General features: G+C 43.9%; 1 long non-coding RNA gene across 1 annotated transcript; it reads left to right on the forward strand.

Annotated features, from left to right (window-relative positions):
- Positions 1-2,320: 2,320 nt before the first annotated feature.
- LOC147006049 (uncharacterized) lies at positions 2,321-7,923 on the forward strand. Its single transcript, XR_015047338.1, has 3 exons — positions 2,321-2,481; positions 4,112-4,271; positions 6,762-7,923. It is a non-coding gene; the product is annotated as an uncharacterized LOC147006049 (long non-coding RNA).
- The last annotated feature ends 2,121 nt before the right edge of the window (positions 7,924-10,044 follow it).

Consider the following 10,044-nt stretch of genomic DNA (forward strand, 5'->3'; position numbering starts at 1 on the left):
TAATAGCAAAGTTAAGGTCAAGACTTTAAACAAAGGAAACAGGGGAAACGGAACAGCACAGACCGCATGCACAGTCTGTTTGGTTTCAGGTGTTCATGAAAATGAAGCTCTGGCTTCGAAACTGATGCTTAAAATGGTTTCTTCCTTCTTCCTTTCTTCCTTTCTTCCTTTCTTCCTTTCTTCCTTTCTTTTCTAATAATAAAAGAAAACAAAGTTTGAGTGATGACCTACATTGAGCCAGCCAGCACGGGATAACAGAGCAGCCACCTGGCTTCTCCAAGGTGCACATCCCCTCAGATTCCAAAAGTGCTGCTTCTGGGTTTTAGTCTTGTTCATACATGAAGCCCAAAGAACATGGCAGATCTGTTAAAGTCAGGTTCAGTCAAGCAGGGCAGCAACATGCCTTCATGTTTACGTGTACAAGTGCCCTTGTGTATGTTCATGTGTTTACATATGCATACGTGTGGGGTGCACATGGTAGAAATCAGAGAACAATGTCAAATGTTGCTCCTCAAGTGTTATCTACCCTTTTGGACAGAGGGAGGGGATGAGGGCTTTCGATGGTCTGCAATTTTCCAAGTAGGCTAGGCAGGCTGGCTGGCTAGTGAGCCCCAGAAATCCTCCTTTCGATGCCTCTCCTGCACTGGGGTTACAAGTGCAAGCTTGTAACGGTTACTAGCTGTGGCAGGCTTTATTTAAAAAAAAAATTTAAAAAGTGAGTTTTAAGGATTGAATGTGGGTCCTCAAAGGCACATATTTGTCAAAATCCATCGATTATACACTTCAGATGAGTGGATTTCATTGCGTATAGATTACTCTTCAGTTACTAAACATCTCCATTCTCTTTTGGTTGGGTAAGCTTTTGTATTTGACAGAACCGGCATGAAAGGGAAGCGCAACAGCCAGAGACAGCTGTTTTGTGTCTATTTTGCCTAAATCACTGCCGTTGAACTTGAAGAAAATCAGAATGTCATCCTGGAAAGCCAAAGATACTCGGGCTAGACAATAACACCCGTCTTGCAAGCGCTTTACTGACTGAGTCATCTTCCCAGTCTGCCATTACAGTTTGACATACGAGCTGAGCCAATTTGTTGTGTAACCCTTATTGACCTTATTGACTTTGTGAAAGACACTCTGGAAAGCCCAAGGTAGTTGTTCCAGAAAACAATGCTGCTATATCCTTTCACACCTCCACAGCCTTGCTCCGATCCCTCTCTGATCCCTTGCCCAATGCAAAGGCAACATGAAGCTGCCCCTATCCACCTAACAGACTGTCAGGTTGTCTGCTCATTTGCTTTTAGCTAAGCACATCCAGGGCAACCAACCACCTGTCTTCTTGGTGGTCTAACCAGATCTCAGTCACAATGAGTCTGTCTCCTCAGCTTCACTCAGAAATGAGGTGCAAATGGATGACCATTTTCCCTTAGGAATGATGACAGGCACCCCTGGCCTCACCCTAGAAAAAAAAGCACCCCCTAATCCACCAGTTCCCCCACCCCACCCCCACCCCTCACCCTAGCCAATCTTTTAAAACCACCAGGAGAGAAAAAAGAGGCCTGCCATTGCCTCCCTGCCTCCCCGCTGACTCTAATTACCCAGCCGGGAATTTTACAATCCCTCTTCCCTGCCCGCCCCCACCCCTGTTCTAACAACTACAGAACAGTCTGTAGACTTTTTGGCCGGCTCTTTCTTTTGTATGCCCACTGCTGCTGAGTGGATTGGTCTCCTAATGAGTTCTGACACTAATGGAACTGTGAGACAGCGTGATTATGGAGGTCCTCCCACATGCGGCTCAGACCTGGCAGGAAATGACCCGAGATTCTGCACCCTTCCACCCCGCAAAGAATTCTGTGGAAGCCATCTTCAGCGGCCAGCTGGATCGGCCCTGACCCCCACCCCTTGCTCCATTCAGTTTCTTCTTCCCTCCATCATCCCGCAGGTGGCTGAACATAAGATTTTATAGCCTGATGCGTGGTGGGTTGGTTGACAATGCTGGAGACCCTCTTTAATTCAGGAGGTCTATGGAGCATAGGGGTGAGATTGGAAATGGGAACTGGGGCCCATAAAGAAAACCCAGATTTTCCCAACTCGCTTTTAAAAGTGATCCAAGGAGGGAAGGAACTAGGGAAGGGACACTGTTTTCTATTAGATGCTTAACAACGTGTGTAAGTGGAGGTGATTGAAGAAAACAACAACAACATGTGCTTCTGCAATCTCCGTGTTGTGTGCGATACAGGTGTAAGAGACTGGAGCTAACTATTGAACTGTGAGCTAATTATAGCAAGAAACAGCTGTTGTCCTCTAATGAGGATGAGGCTGCCGCAAGACTCTACTCTGCCCGGAAGCCTGTTGGAGAGCTTGCTTTAAGACTGCTTATCCGGTACAGCAGAGTCCTCGCCACACACTCGGTCACTGGCCTGTTCGCACATCCAGTCCAGCAGGTGATAGGTAATTTTCACTTCACCCTGTCTGGAGAGAAGAGTATGTCCCCATTTTATTAACCTCTATGCTCCTTTTCTCTTCAGTCCTCAGCAGCATATAATTCCTGACCACCCCCCAGCTGTGAGTTACCAGGAGTACCCCCTTTGTATCACCCCTCTGATTTCTTTCAGATCACTCCCCTTTTTTCCATGTTTCCAGAACAATCGGATATTGCCAAAGCTGTCAACTATTTATCATGTGATGTAGAAGCTCACCAAACCACATTTTCTATTCCTTGGTGCTGTAGTGTTTTCTCCGGCTCTTCAGTGTCACGGAATGTAGAGTTTGGGAGGGGTTTGGGGGTGGGGGGGGTGTATCTGTGAATGAGTAGAAATTCAAAATTTAGACTCCAATACAAACAAACAGGGAGGTGTTTGTTTAAAATGTTGTTTTAATGTTAATAAATCTGATTTTCAGGGTGATCCATGGATTTACAACTCACTAAGCCTCAATAGCTCACCAGGTGGGAAAATGGTGGAAGTCTAAATAAGCTGAGGATGCAGGTGCTCTGCACTATTCCTCAAAGCACAAATGCCTCTTTTTGACCAAATGAAGGGTAGGCAATTTACAGTGACCATTTGTTTCCCACTGTGGATAAAGTATTATTTACTGTGCAATTGAATTAAAAACAAGGGCTTGCTATAGCAACCGCCCTAACAAGAGGCTCTATTCACAGGCCGCCTTGGAAGCTCGGGGTCCAGGGGCCCATTAAGCACCTTTTTGAAAGTACTTGTCGGCAAACCGGTGGCATATGCGTCTTTTATGGCGTGTACAAGGCGAGGCTTGTACAATGAAAGGTCTCTCTACAGACCATGTTGTTTTCAGAAGGGAGGGGGCGTGCCAGCAGCTATGTGTTGCTGTAGTTTGGGATTAGTAGAAATTTAATTGAAAATAAAACACAGAGCAACTGTATTGGCTACTGAGAGGAAGAACAAAGGGTTCTTCATGAAGCCAGGCCTACCACATGGCAGCCCCAGGAGGCTGCTGCTGCCTGCTCATCTGCTCACTCCCAGCCAGTATCAAGAGCCTGGGAATGAGCCCCTTGGCCATTCCCCATCCTCCATCACTGTTAGTGGTCCAAGCGTTGCTGGTAGTCAGGGAGATGAGAGTAAATAGTTTGGTGATGGAGATGCAAAGCCGAAGTATTCTTCCTTCTCACCCCACTAAACTCTTCTGGCGTTCTCTCTGTCCTTTCTGATTCTCCTCATGCCTGAGTCTGATGTTCTCGCCCTGAAAGCACTATTGCTCCTCCTTTTTCATATAAATATTATACTATTTTAATTGATTATTTGAGGACTTCATCCATACAGTGTATTTCCATCATAGCCACCTCCATGACCTCCCTCCTCCTCGAGCTCCTACTGCGCTGCCCCTTTCAAGAACTGCCTCTCTTGTCCTCCTCTCTACTTCATGGTCTTCTTTTTCTCTCTTTTTTTTTTTTATAACACATGGTGTCTAATTAGTGCAACCACTATGGACATGAGTGTGGGGCTCTCCACAGGATCATGGTCAACTTCTCAGGCGCCATACCCCAAAGAAAACTGATTTTTTTTCCCTCCCCTTTGCAGCCAATATTTCTTTCCTCCTCTTCCTCCTTTTCCAGCAGCATCTCTTCTTCTTTCCCCTCCAGTTCTGAAGACAGAGATTCCTATATACTAGAGGTGAAGATTGAGTGAGAGGAATCACTGAGATTTTATCCCCCTGAAGATGGCAAGCCCAGACTCCAACTAATGTGACTGATCCCCTAACGCTTCTGAGGTATCAGAGGTATCCCTAAGTAACAGCTTCTGGTATGTTTCTTCATGACCTCCTCCAGTGTTGAGTGGCCATGTGAAGGTGACATTTGATTAGTGTCCCCTTCCCTTCTGCTTTCTCTCTAGAATGGCAAAGGCATACATAGCTTCAGGAATAACATCGCTTCCTGTCTGAGACTGGAAGTCAAAGTGTCTTCTAATGTCTGGGGAGCTTGTGACACACAGGCCAGGTCCCTTGTGTCAGTTAGGATGGCTGTGTTGACTGAAAGTGGCTATGTCCTAAGTGTTGCATGTTTGTGAGTGTTCTGCTTGGATGTTTGTTCTGACTGTCATTTTACACCATTGAGACATTATGTAGGAGCTTATCACATTAGATATCAAGCTAAGTGTTTTATATGAGTGAATGAATGAATGAACTAGTGAATGAATGAATGAATGAGTAGAAGGGTACTCCGCTTTGGGAGGCAGCAGTTTGCTTTAATCCATTTGCACATGAAAGAAGGCGGCTTAAAACATTACTTACCAACATACCAACTAGATCCTTTGAGAGACTTAGATGTAGAAAAGTCTTTGATTCAAATTCTATTTTAAGATATTTCAGAAAGAAGAGGAAGTAAGCTAAAATAGCTCAGGGAAGCAATCTTAATTTTGATGGTCCCCTTTTCTGAGGGGAAGACATATTCTCTTACCTATAATTCTAAAATCCTCATTTCTGATGACAGACAGTTTTTTTTAACCCATTTGGCAGTGACAGCAGGCTATTTGGAACCTTTGTTTATATTTAGCCTCCCAAACACGGCATCACGGGCATGTCTGCAAACGTGACCGTTTGAAGACAGTGAGTTCCTGGTGTAAGTCGGGGGGTGGGGGGGAGCATAGACATCAGAGTCATTCCATTTTTTAAAGCCTAAAATGGACTCAGTTTCAACTCTTCAGGGGTTCAGACAGGGCTCAGAGATCTAAAATACAGAATGCAGTTTACCCCGTGTCTTGGTCAGACTGCCAATAGACAGAACAGCCAGGGGCCTTTCGTACTGTGAGTAAAAGGTCCTGATGCTGGGGATTTTACAGCATTATAGCTTTGAAGTATGGATTCTTGTCCAGCAAACACGCCATGAACACCTGCTAGGCAGGTGACATCTGTGCAAGGTAAGGACCAGAGGGCGATGGTGCCGGCATACCAATTCTCAAGGGATTCAGAACCATTTGATTTTTTTCAGTTGTCTGAAATTTCATAGGTGCATGCATGTAATGTGTTTTGATAAATCCACCATCCATCCCTGCCCCTTCATTCTTTCCCCATCTTCCCACTGCCTTTTCCTCCCTAACTGAGTTCACTTAGTGCTGCCCATACATACATAGGTGTAGAGCCATCCACAGGACATAGGGGCCTCTCAGTGCGCACATCCCTGCAGAGAACTGGCTGTCCCACTACAGCCATTGTTTGCAGACAGCTTCTCAGCGACAGGTGGGCTTTGTAAGTCTTTCCCCATCCATGCTTGGACTTTAGCTGGCTTTATTTTTTGCAGGTCTGGGGTACATAATCAACAATCCCAGTGGAAATGTGTAATGATATGGGCTCTCTGAATACTTTTCTAAGTTTCTGACACTATTTACTCAAGAACTTTAGTTATGAGTACATTTGAAGTCTTTTCTTTTGGTTTTTTACTATCAAAACTTGGGAAAATAAAATGTGATTTCCTAAGTGCAGCATTTAAACAGATACAAACCATCAGCTCGAGCAAGGAGCCTTTCAGTAGGGACCATCCTTGGGGCCTCTTCAGTTGCAGTGTCTTTAGGGCTAAGCAGCACCCTGATCTCTGGGGAAGGTTTAGGATTAAAGAAACTTTGAAGTCACAGCTCAAACCCAAATGCCAGTTCTAGCAGGATGCGTGAAGGATCTTAAAAGCCACAGAGACTCTTAGCTATTAAATGGCCTTGAAAAATCTAGTCACTCTAGCTCCTGGTCACTTTCTCCAGCTTGAAAGAAAAAAGAAAAATATAGGCTCAGGCCTGCCAGGGGTCAGCTATGGGAACTCAGATCACTCAACACCTCTGGGACATGAGCCTGGTTCCATTTGCTTAGATCCTCAGAGAACACCTTATTAAAGTCTCCACTAACATGAGAACTATAGATCTCACACCATCAATAAAAGCTAATGTTCAATAAATTATGTGTCTGGCAGACAAATACCAAAACTGTCACCCAGGTCCCATCGGTTAGGACGCATGAGGCACTACAGAGCTTATGTGGACATAGTTTTGCAAGAGGTAACTTCTGGGTCTAGGCTATACCTAAATCGGATGAGAATTTGCCATGTACTTTTCTGATTTGTCTCATGGTGACGTCATGATCTAAGAAAGTGCTCCTGTCAGTGTGCCTTGCTTTGCAGCAGTAAAACTCCTCCACAGATCACTAAGCAGTATGAAAAGAATCTAGGGCCTATCTCCGCCTTTGCTCAGGAGACCCATCAACTCTCACCATCATGTCCTACAGAGTCTTTGTTAATGGGAATTCTGTTCCAGTCATAGGACCCTTCCAGGCTGCTAACACTCCTATCTCCAGGGAGACAATTTTACTTCAAGAAAAATGGCACTCCTTCACTTCCAATGTGTCTGCTGGCATCGAAAGGACTGGGAAGGTGTAGCTCACAGCTCGGGCTGACAAGGTGGTTCACGGAGTCAGCCCTGCGGAGTGTTGTGGAGTGTGACCGGCCTGCAGGCGTTAGGGCGATATCTTTCCTGGGAAATGACCTGAGGAATCTCAGTAATGAAATTCCAAGCAGGAGTCCTGAGAGACCTGCTAGTACCAATCCATTTCTAGAAGCAACTCGAGCAGACTCCGCCAAGCGTGCAGTGGAGTGCTTTGGAGGCATGATCTGACATTCGTTAAACAAGGAAGAGCAAGCCTACAACTTTGACTCTTCTTCACCACCTTTCAGACAGGACAGCATGCTCATCTCCTCTGTGGATTCTGTCACCCATGGGATTTCTGACCCTGCAGAGGGCAACCAGCAACACTGCAGGTGGTGACCAGTGGAGAAAATTTTGTGTCGTTTTAGATGGAAAGAAAGCGTAAGATCTGTGCTGAGGTTGTTTTTGTTTTATTTTTCTAGGAAAATAAAAGTCTGGCAAGCCAGAATTCTGTTATAAAACGAACTTTATGGCCTAAACTGACCACAGTGAAATAGCAGCCTTTTTCTCTGGTCTTCTGTATCCTTCTCCTTAATTGTATGGGTAAGAGCCAGTTTCTACACAGAGCTGGTAAGTTGGCCCAGGCTGTCTAAATCTCGTATCACATCCTTGGCAGAGAGGCGCACTAACATTATGCCTTTGAAATGTCAGCTGAAGTAGACACCGGCTGCGGATTTGAGGTGCCAGACACCTGCTCTCTGGGCTCCAAGGTGTGCTTTTGTGGATCTGTGCCCCACCCACAGCCCTTTCTCAGCACATGCCAATCCTCCAGTGAACTCTGAGCACCTCCTTTCCTGCCCCATGGGGTTCCCTAACCAATTGTGGGGGTGGGGCAGGGTGCCATGCCTTCATTTGGCATTCGAGTCCTAAATTCTCTGTTGGTTTCCATGTCATCCTGTCCCTTCTTTGAAAACAGTGATTGTCAACCTTCCTAATGCTGTGACCCCTTTAGTACAGTTCCTCATGTTGTGCTGACCCCTAACCATGAAATTATTTTGTTGCTACTTCATAACTGTATTTTGCTACTGTTATAAATTGTAATTAAAGATCTCATATGCAGGATATCTGATATGCAACCCCTGTAGAGGCTAAGACCCACAGGTGGAGAACCACTGTTCTAGAAGCTCTGGCCTTTCAGAGATAGATGCCTTATTGAGGAAGCTATCACTTTGCACACCACCTCCCATACAGGAAAAGATTTTGAATCAAGAAGAAAAACTAGGGGGAGGGTATAGGGAACTTTTGGGATAGCATTTGAAATGTAAATGAAGAAAATATCTAATTAAAAAAAGAAAGAAAGAAAAACCAACCTGGAGGAGCTCTAAGTCAGCAGCAAGGCTGACTTCATTGACAGGTGATCATCTTGTAAGCTATTTCTGTCTCATCCACAAAGAATTTTTATAAATGTTTTCCTTTACTGTGTCTAAGAAAGTATTTGGGGGGACTGAGAGATGCAGCAGAGGTTTAGAACACTTGCAGATTGCCCAAGTGCAAGTCCCAGCACCCACAAAATGGTCTGGATCTATATATTAGTCAAGTACTAGGAGATCTGATGTCCTCTTCTGTCCTATATAGGCACCAGTCACACACATGTGCTACACATTCACGCATGCTGTCAAACGTTCATACACATAAAATAAATTGAACCTAAAAAGAAATAAAACAAAGAATTATTTATGAACAACTGCTTCTAAAATCAAACAGAGCTGAAAACTTCAACAGAGTGAGCACTGATTAGGTCGGCAACCAACATTTTCTTTTGGTAGGGGTGGAATAGTTTCTTTATGATTGCATAGGCTTCAGAGTATTTCAATTTAGAACCCAATACAGTAAGCTAACACTTACTGGGCATCTTCAATATGCTAGAAACTAATAGCTCAGTCATACTTAGAATAGCCTCTAAGGTATTGTCATTTTTCAAAGAGAAAAACTAAGAGATGAAGGTACAGAGAGGCCAACTTTCTCTTCTGCCATGGTCCCTGAGCTTTATTTAGGGCTGGGATGGGATGTAGTGCCTCATTTGTGGTCCAGCACAAAGCTGACCCTTCTCTGCATTCTGACAAGTTCCATGCTCTTAGTCAGATTCTCAGTCACCTCTTCCACGTGCCTGTTATAGTCACCTTTGTCTTTATCAAGAATGCTTTGTGCAGGGTGGTGGTGGTACATGCCTCTTGTCACAGTCAGGGCTACACAGAGAAACCTTGTCTCAAAACCAAACCAAACTAACAATAACAATAACAACAACAACAACAACATCACAGAGCTGCTTTGCAGTGTTGTTTACAAGATTTAGATGATATAATTTATCTGTATTATTTAGCATAGTGTCTACCATACACACAGTAAGCACAAATATCATTGTTAATTATCACAACATCCAGACTATATTGCTATCTTTTTTTCTATATTGCTATTATATTCTGTCTGAAGTACTTAGCACAGTATCTAGCATACAAAAAAATCACAATAAATATTCTATTATTATCATTAATAATTATGACAAAATTCAGACTATATGACTATTTTTCCCAGTGAAAACCAGAATAAGAATATATTTTTGATATTGCTTGAAGGAATTAAATAGGAATAGCCAACCGTAGATAATTAATAAAATTGTTCCTGATGATGGGCACCCAGATAAATTCTTTTAATGCCACTCATTCTATGATTTCAGAACACTGCAGCCATTTATTTCCTTTATGATGTTCATTCACTGCAAATCTTGGAACTATAAAGTCAGATGAAAAACAAGGAAGCCTTGTTAGATTTAAAGTAAGAAAGAAATACAACAACCTCATTTTTAAACCCTGGGAATAGTCTTACCTTGCCCAAGCCTCAAAAGGCCAGAGGGTCAAATGAGATAGCAAGCTTAAAGACCTTCTGATAGATGGGTACCCTAACTACAGTGGTGGTGTTTGGACAAGACAACAGCTGGGAGAAATACAAATTTACACAAGCCACAGACATTGTAGGCCTGGCATGCAATGCTGAGAACTTGGGACATGAACTGCTGTGGAATGGGAGCCAGTTTGGAGGGGTGAAGAAGAGTTCTGCCTTTTGGAGCTGAGAAGGGAAAGTCCACAGAGAAACAATAGAAGGAAGAGAGGCTGCGTGA

Source organism: Mus caroli, unplaced genomic scaffold (assembly GCF_978045245.1).
Source record: "Mus caroli unplaced genomic scaffold, Mus_caroli_1 scaffold_1, whole genome shotgun sequence".
Classification (NCBI taxonomy): Eukaryota; Metazoa; Chordata; class Mammalia; order Rodentia; family Muridae; genus Mus; species Mus caroli.